Genomic DNA, 16,716 nt, shown 5'->3' with positions numbered 1-16,716 from the left:
TCACAGCGACCTACACTCTTAAAAATGAACTTCACCGCATAGCACGCTCTTAGCCAACCATAATCTCAAATGATATCGTTATCGGCCCTGATTTGTTGAAAGCGGGAGGCGTACGCCCTTTTTGTGACAATTATGAACTGCATAAGTGTCACAGAAAAGGCGTACGCCTCCCGTTTTCAACAAATCAGGGCAGATAACGATATCATTTGAGATTATGGTTGGCTAAGAGCGTGCTATGTGGTGAAGTTCATTTTTAAGCGTGTAAACGTGTTCAAAAAATCAGGGGAGGGAATGATGTTGTGAAATTCTGTGTTTAGTGTGTAGCACAAAACAAACCACAAACAGACATACAAACAAATTGACCTAAGTGGACCTCTTTCGTGTTCTGTCAACACTCTTAAAAATGAACTTCACCGCATAGCACGCTCCTAGACAACCATGATCTCGAATGATATGGTTATCTGCCCTGATTTGTTGCAAAACTGGAGGCGTATGTCTTTTTTGTGACACTTATGCTGTTCATAATTGTCACAAAAAAGGCGTACGCCTCCCGTTTTCAACAAATCAGGGAAGATAACGATATCATCCGAAATGAAGGGTGGCTACAAGCGTGCTATGCGGTGAAGTTGATTTCTAAAAGTGTGTAGAGGAATTAAAGTAACTTCGTAAGTCGTCAATATTAGGCATGCATTGAATGTCCACGTCGTAACTCATCTCACGACAAAATCTTCGTGCTTGCAGGATAACAGTAGTTTCAATGTTTTCATCTTTTTATTCAAAAAAAAAAGAAAGAAAGGAAAAGAGAGAAAGAGAGAATCAATCACCCGTATCACCGACCACCGAAGTTAAAACAACCATAGCGAAAAGCACGATTAGCCCCAATTCTCCGCCAGACACCCCGTCATCGTATAAAACACTGGTATCAATAAACGAGGACGTTTCGGAACCCTCTTTTCGCACCAATCATCTCCTGATACGTTTACATAGAACGTGCCCCATGTTCAATGGGGCGAGGATGAACAAATCTCCTTTCCTTTTTGTCTCGCGAGATCTTTTTTTTTTTCGCTCTCCCGCACAGTGAATGAAAAGAAAAAGAGAACAAGACGGGGGAATCCCCTACTGGATGGGCAAAAAAAGAGAAGCGACCTTGCAGGGACTTCTAAGACGCGAGCAGGCAGACTTATCGATCTAGGCGGTCGGCCTTGAGGCGACCTTAAGGAAGTGACGTCATCGCCGGCGACCAATCGAAGGAAGCGTTTTTTCAACTGCTCCTTAAGGGCGTGTCTCGAGCCGTTTCTTTGACTTTTTTCTGCCCGTCGCCGGTATAAAGACTGGAACCTCCGTGCGAGCGGTTGTCAGCGCGGGAGCAAGCCATGGTGCGCGCGCTGAGTTTCAGCGGCGGGGCTGGTGGGGAAATATCGCAGTGTCAAATGTTAACGTGCGTTATGCTTCATAGGGGTCCACTTGGCTTTTTTGTACGAAAGGAATAGCGTGCACTCTTAAAGCTGTACTTCACCGCATAACACGGTCCTACAGTCTAAAAACAGAGCTTCGCCGTATAGCACGCTCCTAGCCAACCATCATCCCCAATGACAACGTGCCCTCCCTTGATTCGATGAAAATGAAGGGGGGGGGGACGCCATTTTTGTGGCAATTATGAACTTCATAATGACACAAAATGACGTACGCCCCCCATTTTCAGCAAATCAGGGTAAAGAACGATGTCACTCGGGGTGATACTCTCTAAAAACAGGTGGCGGTGGTGATGCTGGAAGGGCTCGCTCTAAAAACAGATGGTGGTGGTGCTGGTCAAAGGGCTCGCCGTTGTTGGCCTCACAGAGGTGGGCAACGTCACCACTGACGCCCTGGGGGAATGTGCGTCGACCCCCCCTTTTTTTTTTCAGAGCGTAGTTTGCTAGGAGCGTGCTATGTGGTGAAGTTCGTTTTTAAAGTTTAGGGAATCATCGTCCCGAATGACACCGGTTTCAGCCAGAGTTCTTGAAAACGGCAAATGCCCCCTTCCTTGTCTGACACTTATGCAATTATGTTAATTGTCACAAAGGGAGGGGGGGGGGGTTATGTCGAAATAGGCTTGCCGTTCTTGGTCACACGCGAGTGGCCATCGTGACGACTAAAAAAAAGAAAGAAAGAAAAAAAGAGAAAAAGATTAAGGGGTTACGGTGGGGTATGTACAGGGTGAATGAAACCGATGAGACCGAAGTGCACTGTGGATGGAAGGTACGCTATAGAGGGGTCTTTGCGCAAGGCCCGTTTCTTGGAGAAAACACACGAGGTTACGAGTTTTGCGAGGTTACGAGCTGCGCTTTTCACAAATCGCTATGGGGTAGCGTTCCACTCCTAGAGTGGAAAACCTCCCCACTTCATCATCACAATATATATGTTGTTGTTGTTGTTTTCACAAATCAGGAGTGATAAAGTTGTGGCACGTTCAGTTTCAAGAGTGGAGAATAATAACGGGACCAATTAATGGTACGTAGCGCACACAGAGACAAGCACATGTTTCCAGGTATTGTCAGAGCCTTGTAGTAACGAAATATGTTCGGGTCTTTGCGAACATAGCTCTACGTAACGTGCCCTTAGCCAACCACCATTGCGAATGGTACCCCTCTCTCTCTCTCTTGTTTGAAAAAGAGAGGCGTACGCCTCTTTGTGCCACTTTGCATTTATGTGAAAGTCATAACAAGACGTATGCCTCGCGCTCTACTCAAATCGGGAGTGGTAAAGGTATCATTCTGTGGGATGGCTGCACTCCAAACGGAGAAATTCAGTGCATAACACGCGCAGAACCTACCTCCATTCAGATTGATATTGATGTCAGATTGCTCTCCTTCCTGATTTGTTGAAAATGCGTACGCCTTTTTGTGAGAATTTGGACACACGTTAATGGCCACAGAAAGGCGTGCATCCCGCTCTCGTGATGAATAATATCGTTATGTGGTCCGAGGAGAGAGTGGGGAGCGCGTACGCCTTTATGTGACGACTAACATAAACACGCAAAAAAAGGAGCACACAAGACATCTTAAAACGAAGGTGTTGATGATGATGATGATTGAAAGAAAAAAAATGGGGAAAACGAAGGTGTTAGTAAGGTGTTAATAAGACACCTTTAAGACTTATTGGCTATTTCCATGCAGAAAACCTTCATTAAACCGCACTTATTATTCTATTCCACGCTGCCTTCCAATAAATAACTGGGACATCCTGCAATGTTTTCGACTTCCCATCTTGCCCGAAGCCGGCGCAGAACACACGCCAAAGAAGTCCTTACAAAAATGCTGCCGCCTATATAATTAACGAAGCAGCAGCAGCAGCAGCAGCAGCTATGCAGTGGAAGGGGGTGTTCGCCATTGGATAGACCGGCCCATACACGGCCTCCCATCGAGTGAGCCTTAGAAGAGGCCGTTCATTAAGGCCGCTTTCCATTAACTTGGCGCCAACAACAATAAGATGAGGCCGTAATGTCCTCGAACGACGGACGGACGCGCACGCCGTCGTCACCAGGGACGAGGAGTAAACATGCAGGAGGAGGCAAGCACAGAGATGGCTATGTTACGCGAACTAAAGGTGATTTCGTGACGAAAATGCTCTTTCGCTCTTCCATTCAATGTTACATTGTTTGCGAGCTTCACCGCATAACACGCTCCCTATAGCCGAGCGTAATCCCGAATGACATCGAGGGGCGTACGCCCTTCTGTGACACTTATGTCGTTACTTGTCACAAAAAGGCGTAAGCCTAGCTCTTTCTACATATTTCGAGTGATAACGGGACACTCTTAAAACAGAGCTTCACCACATTGCACGCTGAAAGGTGACCATTGCGCGAAATAATAACGCATTATCTCTTGTGATTTGTGGAAAGCGCAGGGCGTACGCCTTTTTGTGACAATTTCATAACTGCATAAGTGTCACAAAAAGGGCGCACACGCCTCCTTTTAAAAAAAATCAGGGGAGAGAATGTATACGATGTCATTCGGGACGATGGTTATCTGGGAGCGTCCTATGCGTTGGAGATCATCTGTTTTATGCGTGGGGATTAAGCTGACTTACTGCACTGGGACGGCATTTCTAACGGCATTCTTCCATCGCTAACAAATGAACGTGTGCGAGTGTCACAAAAAGGGGTGTGTTATAATGACATCTTACATTTAGTGTGAAGTGTGTATGTAATGTGTAAAATATACACACAGACACACATAAATGGGATGATGATGCGGTGGGTCATTCACCGCCGTTATGGCGATACACTTTCCCATTGCTCTTGTGGAAAGGATGAGAAAGGGATGATGATGGAAAGGTGCGTGGTGCAATTTAAAGTGTGTGTGTGCGAAGTGTAACATTAACGCCTAGTGTAATGTTATCTTACATTTAGTGTAAGATAAAAAGCGACGAACTTCTAAGAATTTCGACAGGATTGCAACAGCACGCCAACTATCCATACCGACTAGAGATTGAATTTAGAAAGGTGAACAACATACCCGCACCTTTACTTTAAATCTTTCCTTCGCTGCCACGGTACCACAACAACTTTCCCCTTATCCCCAGAACTCCATGCTCTTCTAACCCCATCGATGTACACTCAGATCAAGTTCTACACACCGTTCACCCATCTTTCCCGCATACAAGGCTCACCGACGGAACCCTTCAAAGCCACATCCACCCCTCTCCTTTCATTTCTTTGCAGCTCCACCTGAGTAACTTCGTAACGCTGAATGAGTTCTCCCCCCCTCTCTCTCAGAATGTCGTGGAAACCCCGTTTTCCGGCAAATTTTCTTGGAGTTCCTCGCGGCGCCGTCAACACGTCCACTTGGACGCCCAGCAGGAAGAACAAGAACCCTAGGCTGCCTTCAGCAGCAGGAGCAGCGTTTATACGACGATGAAGCTCCACATTCAATTAGGCGCAAGGAAAGAACCCGTCCTGCGTTCTTGGCGCTAATGAGAAGTGTCGTGGGGTCCCTGCCGGCAAGTTTTCCTCCCGTGAAGGCTCGTTAGACAGCCTCCGGCGTGCCTTCATTTTGCCTTCGTCTAAAATGTGCCTATAGACTGTACTTTTATAGAAGGAGTGGCCCTTGTGACCTCGGGCGATATTGCCTCTACTGCTCTGTGCACGAAATAGAATGTGCGCTGTGCATGGTTGAGCTTTCGCGTGATGGGCGAGGACCCAGGAGAAGCAAGGCGACACGAGTGCGTGTTGTAAAGACAAGGCGGCTTCAGGATAACACATGTGATTGCCGTCTGCAGAGTTGCACATGGATTTGGTGATGGTTTACGGATTTATGCGAAAAAAAAACTGAAAAACGTTCGCGGTAAAGTTTAAAGTTCTTCGGATTTATCCGAAAAAATCCGCTTTCGGGTGTCCCAGTAATCTAGAACTCGGCAAGAAAAGCCATGCCCTGATGACAGCTTGACACTGCCTTTCGTGTCGAGACTACCAACTGAGCAATCCCCGAGGAAATGAAGTGTGGCTCTTTGTATCCAAATCCACTGTGCACCAGTCTTTCACTCAACGACGCCCAAAGCATCCGTGCAGTGCGGGTGAACTCCATCCTTGCCTGGAGGCACATTGGAATCAGTGTAACTCTACACGACACGAAGGCCGCAGGTAATTTCAGCAATCTCCTAGTATTGGAACTGTCTAGATGTTCTGCCGCACAACAGTAAGGGAGGGGGTATATGTTTAATAGAAAGAAAAGAGAAAAGAGGAAATGTCAGCCAGGCTGATACCGGCTTGCTATCCAAAAGCAAAAAGAAAGAAGAGAAACTCAAACTAAACATAAGAAGAAGAAAGGAAAACAGTCTGTGCAGCACAGGCACGACATGGCGCGAGAAAGCGCGGTCAGAGGGCGGACGCAAGGCCCGAATCTTGCAGGAAGCGGAGCAGGACTGTGGTGACGGCCCACTGGGTAGGCCGAGTGACGGGACCAAGGAGGGTAGCCATGGACATCGTGCTGCACCAAAGCTGCAGTAGACGACGACGGAGGGTTTGCCGTTGAGGAAGGTGCTGCGGGCAGTGCAGCAGATAATGTGGAATATCGGCCACCTCGCCAAAGCTAGAACATAAGGGGGAGCTGGATTGGCCCGTTTTGTACAGCAGCAACGGAGTGCAGGCAACGTTGAGAGGGAGGCGGTGCAGAAGTGATTCCTCACGGCGACTGCGGTGACACGCAATAAGAAGGCAACCGAGGAGTCGGTGGACAGCATGTGACTGTTGTATGAGGCAGCCTCAGGTGTAAAGTCGTATGGTATAAAGTAAAGGTAAAGGTATAAAGTTGTCAAGGTCGTAAAGGTATAAAGTTGTATGAGGCAGCCTCAGCTCGGAACGCTTGGGCACGGGCAGCACACCGGCGACGAATAGATAGACGGCAAGCCGAAAACTGTAAGGGGCAGACGTGCAGTGGCAGCTGCGTCTGCGCGTGTGTTACCGGTCAGGCCCACGTGACCGGGCACCCATTGGAAGGACAAAACATGACTATTGACGCGGAGCCTGTTGTACGTCTGTATGATCAGGCTGGATATATCCTGTAAGGCCTGGTTTCACCAACGCCGATTACCATTTGAACTGAGAATGAATTTATCGCTTAACTCTGCTTCACTAAAGAGAGTTATTGTAATTGAAACATTCATCACGTCACCAACTGACGTTTGTAAACAAGAATTGAGAGTTAACTTCAAGTTTTAGCAATCCTTGATTTCGGATCAAAGTTAACCCGCGTTGAAGATACCGGGCCTAAGCCATTTTCAAGGCAGCTTCACATTGTTTTTGTCGGTACGTCATTTCGCAGTCGTTTCTCTTCTTTTTTCTTTTTGTCCGAATGTCGGATCTTAACTCAGTTGCAAAAGAAACGACAAAAAAAAAAAAAAAAAAAAAAGAAAAACGAATTCTCGGAAAATAATAACTCCCGAACATAAACTTCGAAAACCCGGAACCCTTTTTATGGTCTAATCTAGGTATAGTCTAGGAGCAGTACTGCAAGCAATACCGCCCCGCGACCGTTCGGCCGTATTATATGTTTTTATTGCCAACCGTAGGATGGGACAAGCGCAATACTAGCCCACATCACATTTCAAAAATAGTACTGCCCTCGCCCTAAAAACGAAGAGCAGGCATGCACTAATTTGTCTCCCTCCACGGCGATCATTAGAATGCCGATCTAAAGAGGGACGGCCGTTTCGAGCTTGTTGGATCTCATCGGCTCAGCGTAGGGATCTGATCGGATCCGAAAATCGGATGTTTTTGCAGCCCTACAGCAGTTAGCATGCTGGACACTTGCGTACACGACGATTCCTGGGCCACTTCCGTCGATTGTTGTCACTGGAACCCGATAGTGACCCATCCGATAGTGACCCACCCGATATCTGTGTTATGTTATTTATAAGAAATCATATTGCAAGATTACTCGGGAGTGCAAGATTCCTTTGGGAGAGAAAACCGTGTGTATCAAATCAAATCGAATCCTTTATTGCGGATACAAGGTACAATGACAGCAACGGGGCCCCAGTGGCAGAGCTAGAGGAGGGGCCACCAAGGGTTAAATAAAATGTGTAGAACTGCTAGGAAAAATACACATGAAACACACAGGAAAACAACAAGTACAGGCAACTGAAGTGATATATGCAGCAATTAACAAACACAGAAGATAAGGAACGGAAAACAAGAACAAAAAGAAGAATGAATGAGAATGAGGGATTAAAGAGGTAGCTGTAGATGTGAACTAGCGTGACTAAGCCACCGTCATCAAGAGATGATGCTTCAGGGCATGACGGAAACGATGAAATGAAGGAATGTCTTTCAAATGGATAGGTAATGAATTCCACAGACTGACTGACGTAAAACTGAACATTTGTTTCCCATAGTTAGCTTTAACTCGGCACAAGAAGTAATTACGAGAATGAGAAAACCGAGTGGAACTAGTAAATGATGGCATTAGTCTTACGTGACGTAGATGGATGTCCTGTTTTAAATACCTAAAGAAAAGCAAGAGAGAACGAGACTGAAACAGTGCTGGAAGTGGTAGTATTTGAAGGCTATTAAACAGCTGACGACAACTACCAGAGGGAGGAGTGAAATTAATGATGCGGATGGCTCTTTTTTGGATACGGTACAACGGAGTGAGGTGTGAAGTATAGGATGACCCCCGTGAAGTAAGACAGTACGACAAATGAGAGTGTGTACCTCAGTCAACGCTCGAGCTCAGTCAATTGTGTAGACAAGGCCTTATGCTATCTCTCTTAATCGTCTTCTGCTATATTTTGTTGTGGTTTTGTATCGCTAAATGTATGATCAGATCGCGAACCTGTTGTTACTAAAGGACACGTCAGTTTAGCTTCATGGAGAGTGGAGCTACTAGAAAATCATTCGTAGGTGTAGTTCCATATTAACCGCCACATCATGATATGTCGTTCAACACCCTTCCTAATATTTCGCCCCCAAAATATGATGTGTATTGTAATACGTCTCTAGTTCATAGTATATGTGTAACATCACTACCTCCCTTTCAAGGTCAGTAGGCAGCTTATCGCCGAACTCTTAAAACAGAAGGTGGTGATGGTGGTGGTAGTGCTGAAAGAGCTCCCCGCAGTCGGCCTGACAGAGGTTGGCAACGTCACGACTAACGCTCTGGGGGGAACGTGCGTCCTGGGCCGACTTCTAAGGAAACTGTGCAGACATATGTCTGACAGCGTCTGAGGAAAACCCAGGAGAAACCCCAGATAGCACAACCGGCACCGGGATTCGAACCCGGGTACCTCCCAGTCTCGACGACACATGGCCAGCACTTCAACAGCATAACACGATCCTAGCCAATCATCATCCCGAATGGCATCGTTCTCTCCCCTGATTTGTCGAAATTGGGAGGGATACGCCTTTTAGTGACACTTATGCTGTTACGTTAATGGTCACAAAATGGCGCTTTCCAAAAATCAGGAGTGATAACGGCCATTATTCTGTGCAATTGTTCTCCTTCAGCGTATTATATGCGGAAGCTCCTGCTTTAAGAGTGCGCAATTCTAACCCAACACAACATGACATTTTGACAGACTTTATGTACAAATCTACTATAAATTATTATTACCATTAGACTACGCTCCTACAGACGGACGCTTCAGCATTCGGTCTCATTTCACGCGGAGAGGTCAGAGAAAACAACACTCTATGCGCGACGCCCCGATTACAAATCTCAGCCATGACCAGATAACCACAACCCCTTCCCCCTGCTTCCTTTTTCTCTGCAAAGCTTCGAAACTACTCCTGTTGTCGAGATTTTCACGCGAAAACAACAGAGCCGCGTCGGCGGACTTGGAGACCGCCGAGTTTGATGGCGGTTCGCGTCGCTGAACAGCCTCGGGGCAAGGCTTAAAAGATGGCCGCTGTTCGCGCGGTCCACCTCGCGCGACGACCAACAACAACAGCGTAAAAGTTGTCCGGACTGTGGGGGGACTTCATTAATACCTCGCCGGCGGTCAGACGCCTTCGTTTCGTTGAATTAAAAGGAGGGTCCTTTGTTGACTTTGAACCTTAGCGGTTGTCGACGGGAGCTGTTTCGAAAGAGTTGGTTGCCATACGTCGGGAGACGGTTGAAGTTGAAATAGTCAGGTGATTGGAAAAATGGGAAAGGGATAGATATAAGTTTCGTTGTGGAGAGAAACAGGTTGTAGTTGGAGTGGGCGAAGCCTTATCGCAATATTTTTTGTTGAGTGTGAGCCGGTGCTGGCGTGGTACAGGTGCGTTTCGGCGTTACCTGGAAAGAGAAAAAGGCAGAAACGAGTGCCACGAAGAAGAAGAAGATGAAAGGAAACTAGACTCTAAAACCGGAACTTCACTGCATAGCACGCTGAGCGTCAATCATTGCGACGAATGATAGCGTTGTTACTTCTGATTCGAAGAGAAAGAGAGAGAGAGAGAGAGAAGGGGGACGTACCCCTTTTGTGGCAATTATCATATATCCAAATTGCATAAACAAAACACAGAAATCGACACTGAAGATTTTTGTTTAAGTTTAACTTATACAAGCTTTCGTGTGGAGGTCCACGCTTGTTCAGGTACAAAGTGAAGTGGTGGTTAAGTTAAGGGGGGTCCTGGACCCCCGTTTCAGCGAAACTAGGTTGGCGAGCCTTTTTGTTCACAATAACGCCCTTTACTGTTCTTAAACTGTTAGAGGTCACTTATCCGTCTGCCCAGCAATTAATTGTACACAGACATGTGGCACCATATCTCCTTTCCCTTTTTTTGTACAGCATTGTGTTTAGTCGTGTACATGTCTATACTATATATACTTATGCGTGTCACTACTTAACTTTGTACCTGAAGAAGCGTGGACCCCCACAACAAAACAAAACTCTTAACTCCAACTTAAACAAAAATCTTCAGTGTCGGTTTCTGTATTTTGTTTATGTGATCTGTAGGACTTGACTCCCCTCTTCGTATACGCTTCTATCCAAATTGCCCATAACGCACTTAAGGTCAACCATTGCACACAATATTACCGTTACCACTCCTAATTTCTGGAAAGCGACGGCGTACGCCTTTTTGTGACAATTTGAACGTAAGGTTTAGTGCATCGTGTTAAATAAAGCTTAGTTCATCTTCTGTATTCCTTCGTGTACTCGCGGTGTCGCCGATTGCGTATGTCATTTGCTATGAGGCGCAGGAACTGCCATTCACCCTTTCTTGGTTAGCAACCATTGTAGGGGCATCAGCCAAGTCGTCTGACATCGTCATCGATGCAAAATGCACGGCAGACGACACCGCAGACTATGATGGAAGTACACGGCACAGATTTAAGACGGCTGCACCTACAGCTATATAATATTATATAATATAATGTAATAATTCGGGCGTTACGTCGCGAGACAACTGCGATCATGAGCGACGACACAGTGGTCGGGTGTGTGCGTTCTAATTACCAAAGATTTCGGCAGTATTCTTGATCCAGTTGTATTACAGTGATGTCACGGTGCGCAACATGTCGCATTAAGTGATGCCCCAGAAGCGTGTAAAAGTTTGATGAAACGCTACAAGTCGTTTCTCAAAACTGTAGGAAAAGAGCGTTCTTAAAGTAGCCTTCCTAGCAGTCCTTTGAGTTGTGCAGTCAAAGCACGCTTTACAGGAGCAGCAGGCTTCATCATTGCTCGACCTTACTCGACTTCGAATTTTCTTTTGGCGCGCCATCACCTCCACCACCACCACCACCACCTTTTAGCGACGCTCCCATACAAACATTACATACATACGTGCGAATTACCATGAAAATTCGTCTCCACCAAAAATACTTAAAATGACTAAACAGTCAAAGTATTATTTTCTATTTCGAAAATGATAATATGGAAGATCATTATTCACGTTACTCCCAATTATTAAATATTATTATTGTTTACACAGCATTGCTGTCCGTTCGTTCTGCATTTCAGCACGCACTCACTTTACGGTTTTAGTGATGCGATAAGGCCTCAGGCATTGCATCAAGTGACTCGTATTATAGTGCAGGATATCTTGCCTTACTCACAATTGGTCTATCGGTCATAATTGCAATCACTTATACTTAAAAGGGCACGAAAGTTCAGAAATGTACCCTTGTTGAATGAAAAATTCTGTTACCTTGATTGTCGGCACAGTTTCCCCTGAAGTCGGCCCAGGACGCTTAATAACCCCGTGTTCCCAACCTCTTCCTGCTTTCCTCTCTACATCTGTCCACGTCTGTACGCCGCTCATAACCAAAGTTGCTTCGCGGCGCTAACACGGAATTTCAAAAATATAAAATACATAAAAAGTTACCTTGACATCAACACAAAAGGAACGGGGTTCAATCCGTCATTGTTTTTTGCCCCCTCCGTAAATATCGTCGGTTAATACCCCGTCTATCAAAATATAACACGATGAAGGAAACGATATCGCAAAATTTCCATTTCGTCATTTTTCATCTTATCCTGAAGAACTGCGATATCTAGAAGAGCCCATGAGAAGGTTTTATGGGAAGTACGCCAAATGGGCTATCAGTCACTCGGTGGCAGTCTAAAGTGTCTAGCTCGGTGTATAATAAGCCCGTGCCTCACTTGCATGTAACGGTCGTCGAGATAGGTATCATGGCGTTTTCCCGCTCTCTATCGATTTGGCTGTGCCAAATGGACACAAACAGCACGGCAAGGAAGTGAGGCTGACAAATGAACGCCAAACACGGCAGCTAGACGGAACAACTCGCAAACAAATACTTGCACGCCAACTGCTTCTGAGGGAGTCCTGGTTCAACGATAGAGACACTTAAGAGGTGACTAAGTGCTACCAGTGGACGTGGTCACAGTCATGCTTCGCATGCCGCGTCGCACCAGGGCTTGTCTTGACAGGCACGCTTCTCACCAACGCCAATATGGACGGCGTGACAACAAACACACGTAGTGACGATGAGTGGGGAAATTTTTTACTTGGTGTGCGGCTGACCACCTAGGGCACACTGGTTAGTACGGATACGAAATTATCAGGTGATAGGATGAAGGGTGAATAACCATACTATACGTCCGAGTCCTTGGTAGGACATGAATCCGTCATGGTCAGATAATATCAGCGAACAAAGGCATAGAAGTAAGAGTGTGTGTCCAGTATCGACGATGTAAATAAAAAGAAGCGTAATCAACAAAAAGTGCGGGCTACTACTTCTGATGGGAGTTGAGCCTGCGCAGTTCTTTCGTTTCTGAAGCGCTACTACGAAGTAGAACATGTTCTACTTCCAAGACTTCCATGGTGAAGCGGAGAGCGGAGACTCGCGCTGTTTCGTGGAGAAAGACGCGAGCGCTTCAGGTGACGTCACCTACTCTTGAAGAATCCGAAACTCTGAAGTTTTGCGGGTCCTTTCGAAAATTCGTGAAAACACGAACCTGAAGCTCTCGCGTCTTTCTCCACGCAACAGCGCGCGTCTCCGCTCTCCGCTTCACCTTGGAAGTCTGCTAGCAACTGTGGTGAGGAGGCGGAAATCGATCTACGACGAACATTGTTGCCAGACGCGTTGGTAGACCGGGCACTCCCGTGACGTCATACTTCTGAAAACTATAAATTAATTTTGTGGTACTTCCGCTTCACATAGAGAAACGATATTTTTGGAGAAGACAATGCGAGACACGGGGATTGCAGTGGCATAAATACGGTAAAATTCTGAAAGACACGGAATTTATTCCGTGATGTCATTTTTAAGAAACGGCACGAAAGATAATCTATCATTATAGTGAAGAAACAAACAGAGTGCAAAGAAAATGGGACACGAACGGAGTAGACGCGACGGAGCACTCCGTCACTGTCCCATTTTCTTTGCACTCTGTTTGTTTCTTCAATATGTTATACGAACAAGCCGAAAAATCTGCGTTACTTAGATCATTATAGCCTCCAATCTGTTGTGCAAAGGAACACGTTTCTTACCTCAAAACACGTTGGCATTTGGCTTAATATGGTATAGTTTCGTTCTACTTTCCCTTCCTCCAAGTACCTTAGCACGAACGCAAAGTGTCACAAAGCGGCGCACACCTCCAGTTTTCGACAAATCACAGGAGAGAACGACGTTATTCGGGAAGACGGTTGGCTACACTCTTAAAAATGAACTTCACCACATAGCACGCTCCTAGCCAACCATCATCCCGGATGACATCGTTCTTTTCCCTGATTTGCTGAAAACGAGGGACGTACGTCATTTTTGTGGCATTATGCCGTTCATAATTGCCACAAAAATGGCGTACGCCCTCCGTTTTCTTCCAATCAAGGGAGAGAACGTTGTCAGTCGGGGTAATGGTTGACTAGAAGCGTGCTATGCGGTGAAGCTATGCTTTTTTTGGCTATTGTCGTGACGACGCCCACTTCTGTATGGCCAACAAAGGCGAGCCGATCCTGCCATTACCCCCCCCCCCCCCTCATTTTTAGAGTGGTACGACTGGCGCTATCAGTTCTGACTTGAGAAGAGAGCGACCTTTTGCCTATCTGTGCCCAGTACGGCTTGGGACAAAAGTTTACGGAACACGGCAGATGCGTATTTCTTCATCGGAGAGGTCCCGTGCTAAGTATCGGGAAGAGGTCGAATAAGAAACGGGTGACCGGCTGTGCTATCAATCTATCAGTATGTGTGTCCACTCTTGGTTGCTGCTAGGGTACCACTCCAAGGAAAAAAAAGCGACGCCCCAGTGTTCCGTAAATTTTTGTCCCAAGCTGTACCACAAATGAAAAGTGTCAGAAAAAGGTGTACACATCCCATTTTCAACAAATCATATCATCAGTCCAGATGATGACTGGCACTGGCTAGTGCCGTGCTATGTGGTAAAGTTATGTTTCTAAAGTGTACTTTATGTCTGACTTTTTCTTTTGAATAAATCCTCAATATCGCGCATTATGCGACAGCCTCCGCATTCGTACTCGTGACCTAAGTAAATTCGGGAATGCACTTTGAGACGAGCATCGAATCCGTAGTCGAAGAAGAATCCATATTTCCGTGTGAAGGCAATAAGGGAATGTTTGCAATTCAAATGGGAAGGCCTCTTTTATGGTGTCCGCCATCTTGTCCGTCGATCGCATCTCCTCACGCAAAAGCAATCATACTCCATCACCTGAGAGGCCAACCCACATGTTTACCTTTGCTTCGCTCGCGAGAAAGGGCGTGGGCACGCCTTCAGGTCTACCTCGCTGTGTACATCTTTGTGTTACTTAACCGTGTGTATTTCTTAAGTGAACGAAGCGGATCGATGATATTGCTTTAATAATGCGTGTGCCTACTTTATAAGCCCACTGAAGAAATTAACAGGGGGGGGGGGAGGGGGTGCTATTTGTATCATCACGTTCGTTATGCGCTCATGAAACTGAACTGCACCGCTTAACACGTTCCCTAGGCAACTATCAAGATGGATATGTGAAGAAAAATATGGAGAATGTGGTTCCACAGCCATCGTCCCGAATGACGTCGCCCTATCGCTCGATCTGTTGAAAATGGGAGATGTACGCCATATTGGGACATTTATGCTAGTTGTCACGAAAAGGTGTTCGCCGTACGCCCCGCGGTTGTCACAAATTGTGAGAGATAACGGTACCGTTCTGGTGCACCGGATGATCTTCAACGTGTTATGCGGTGAAGTTCTGTTTTTAGAGTGTAGAAAGGAAAGACACGGCCATTTTCCTCAACTGGTTTTCGAGGCATTTAATGTTGGAAACTACGCTCGTTTTGGAATTAGCGTGGTCTTGATTAATAATAATAATAATAATAATAATAATAATAATAATAATAATAATAATAATAATAAAACCAAGACGGGACCTATTGGACATAGCATCCGCTTGTTTGTAGCTAAGGACAAGGAGGTGATGGGTTTGAGTCTTACCACAGGTTGTGCTGTTTGAGGTTATTCCTGGATTTTCAGGAAGTGAAGTCGCCCCAGCACGGAAACTGCACCCCCTGTTGGCTACACTGTAAAAACAGATTATCACCACATAACGTGCTAAATGCCATCTAGTGCACAGACTGATTTGTGGAAAGCGCGGTGCGTACCCCTTTTTGTGACAATTATCATAACGGCGTAAATGTTACACAGAGGCGTACTCCTCTCGTTTTCAACAAATCACAGATGATGGTTGGCAGGAACGTGCTATGCAGTGAAGCTCTGTTCTCAGAGTGTACCACTCCTTGCTGCTGTCCTCCCTTTATTTGCCCACGTCTATACAGCGCAGCTACAGCGGTGTTTGCAGGCACAGTGTTGTTTGCCCCTCAACTGTTAACCTCCGGGACACCTCTTGCTGCGATGTAGTATATGTCTCCAAAACAATTCTTTCACCTTCTTCTTAAACGAAGCTTTAAACAAGTTCAGTACGAAAGCGCCTTTCCGCCTCTGCCACCCCCACTTCTCTCACTCTCAGAAGCTCCCTTGCCCTGTGCCGACCGGCTTTCAAACCTACGACGCCACGCAATACAAAACTCTTCTCATCAAGGCGCACAACACATCAAAGTAGAGCCTTCCCCTCTGCCCACCCTCGTTACGTTTTGGCCTTGTCTTTCGTTCCCTTTCTCTCCTCAATTTCCTGTCCACTAATTAATCCCTACGATAGGACGAAAAGCGAATTTTTCGAACCCCACTTCCCCCCCCCCCCCTCTTTTCGCCGGACTTGCACTAAAACCTCGGCAGCCAAATGACTCGAAGAAAGAACGAAGGTATGTTGGATGGGGCCAAACGAAGACGAAGGCTGCGCATAGTTTGGAACGGGGATAGAATTCGCCGGTAGTAGTCGTTTGAAAATATAAACAGGATATAGGGAGAGCTTGTTGACCAGCAGAGTTTCTGCGACATATAATAGCGTGTTTCGGGTGCGGTTTAGGAGCAAAGCCTTGACGTGGGGCTCCGACTAATGGCGAGCTAAAGGTGATCCGTTCGGAGGTGGAAAGGAGATTTTCTGTGTTTGTGATGAAAGGATAGTATCCGGTGGAAAAAGGAGGGATTTGAGAAAATTTTTCGAATGCGAAGGGAAGTCGAGAAAAGGTTGTTTTGGGAAGCTGGAATTAAAATCGGGGCTTAAGGGGGAGCTTGGTCGGGGGAGGGGGGGGGGGGAAGGGAAAGGTGTTGTTGCGGAACGCGTAAAGGATGTGGAGGAGATGAAAAGAGTTTTAAAGGGGTGGGGACACTTTCATAGATGTGGTTCATTACATCATGGATGCATTGTACTGCACGCTAGAAAAAAAAAACGGGGGAAAA

The sequence above is a fragment of the Ornithodoros turicata genome, chromosome 6 (genome assembly GCF_037126465.1).
Source record: "Ornithodoros turicata isolate Travis chromosome 6, ASM3712646v1, whole genome shotgun sequence".
In the NCBI taxonomy this organism is placed as follows: domain Eukaryota; kingdom Metazoa; phylum Arthropoda; class Arachnida; order Ixodida; family Argasidae; genus Ornithodoros; species Ornithodoros turicata.
The sequence above is the reverse complement of the archived record's forward strand: the minus strand, read 5'-3'. Positions refer to the sequence as shown.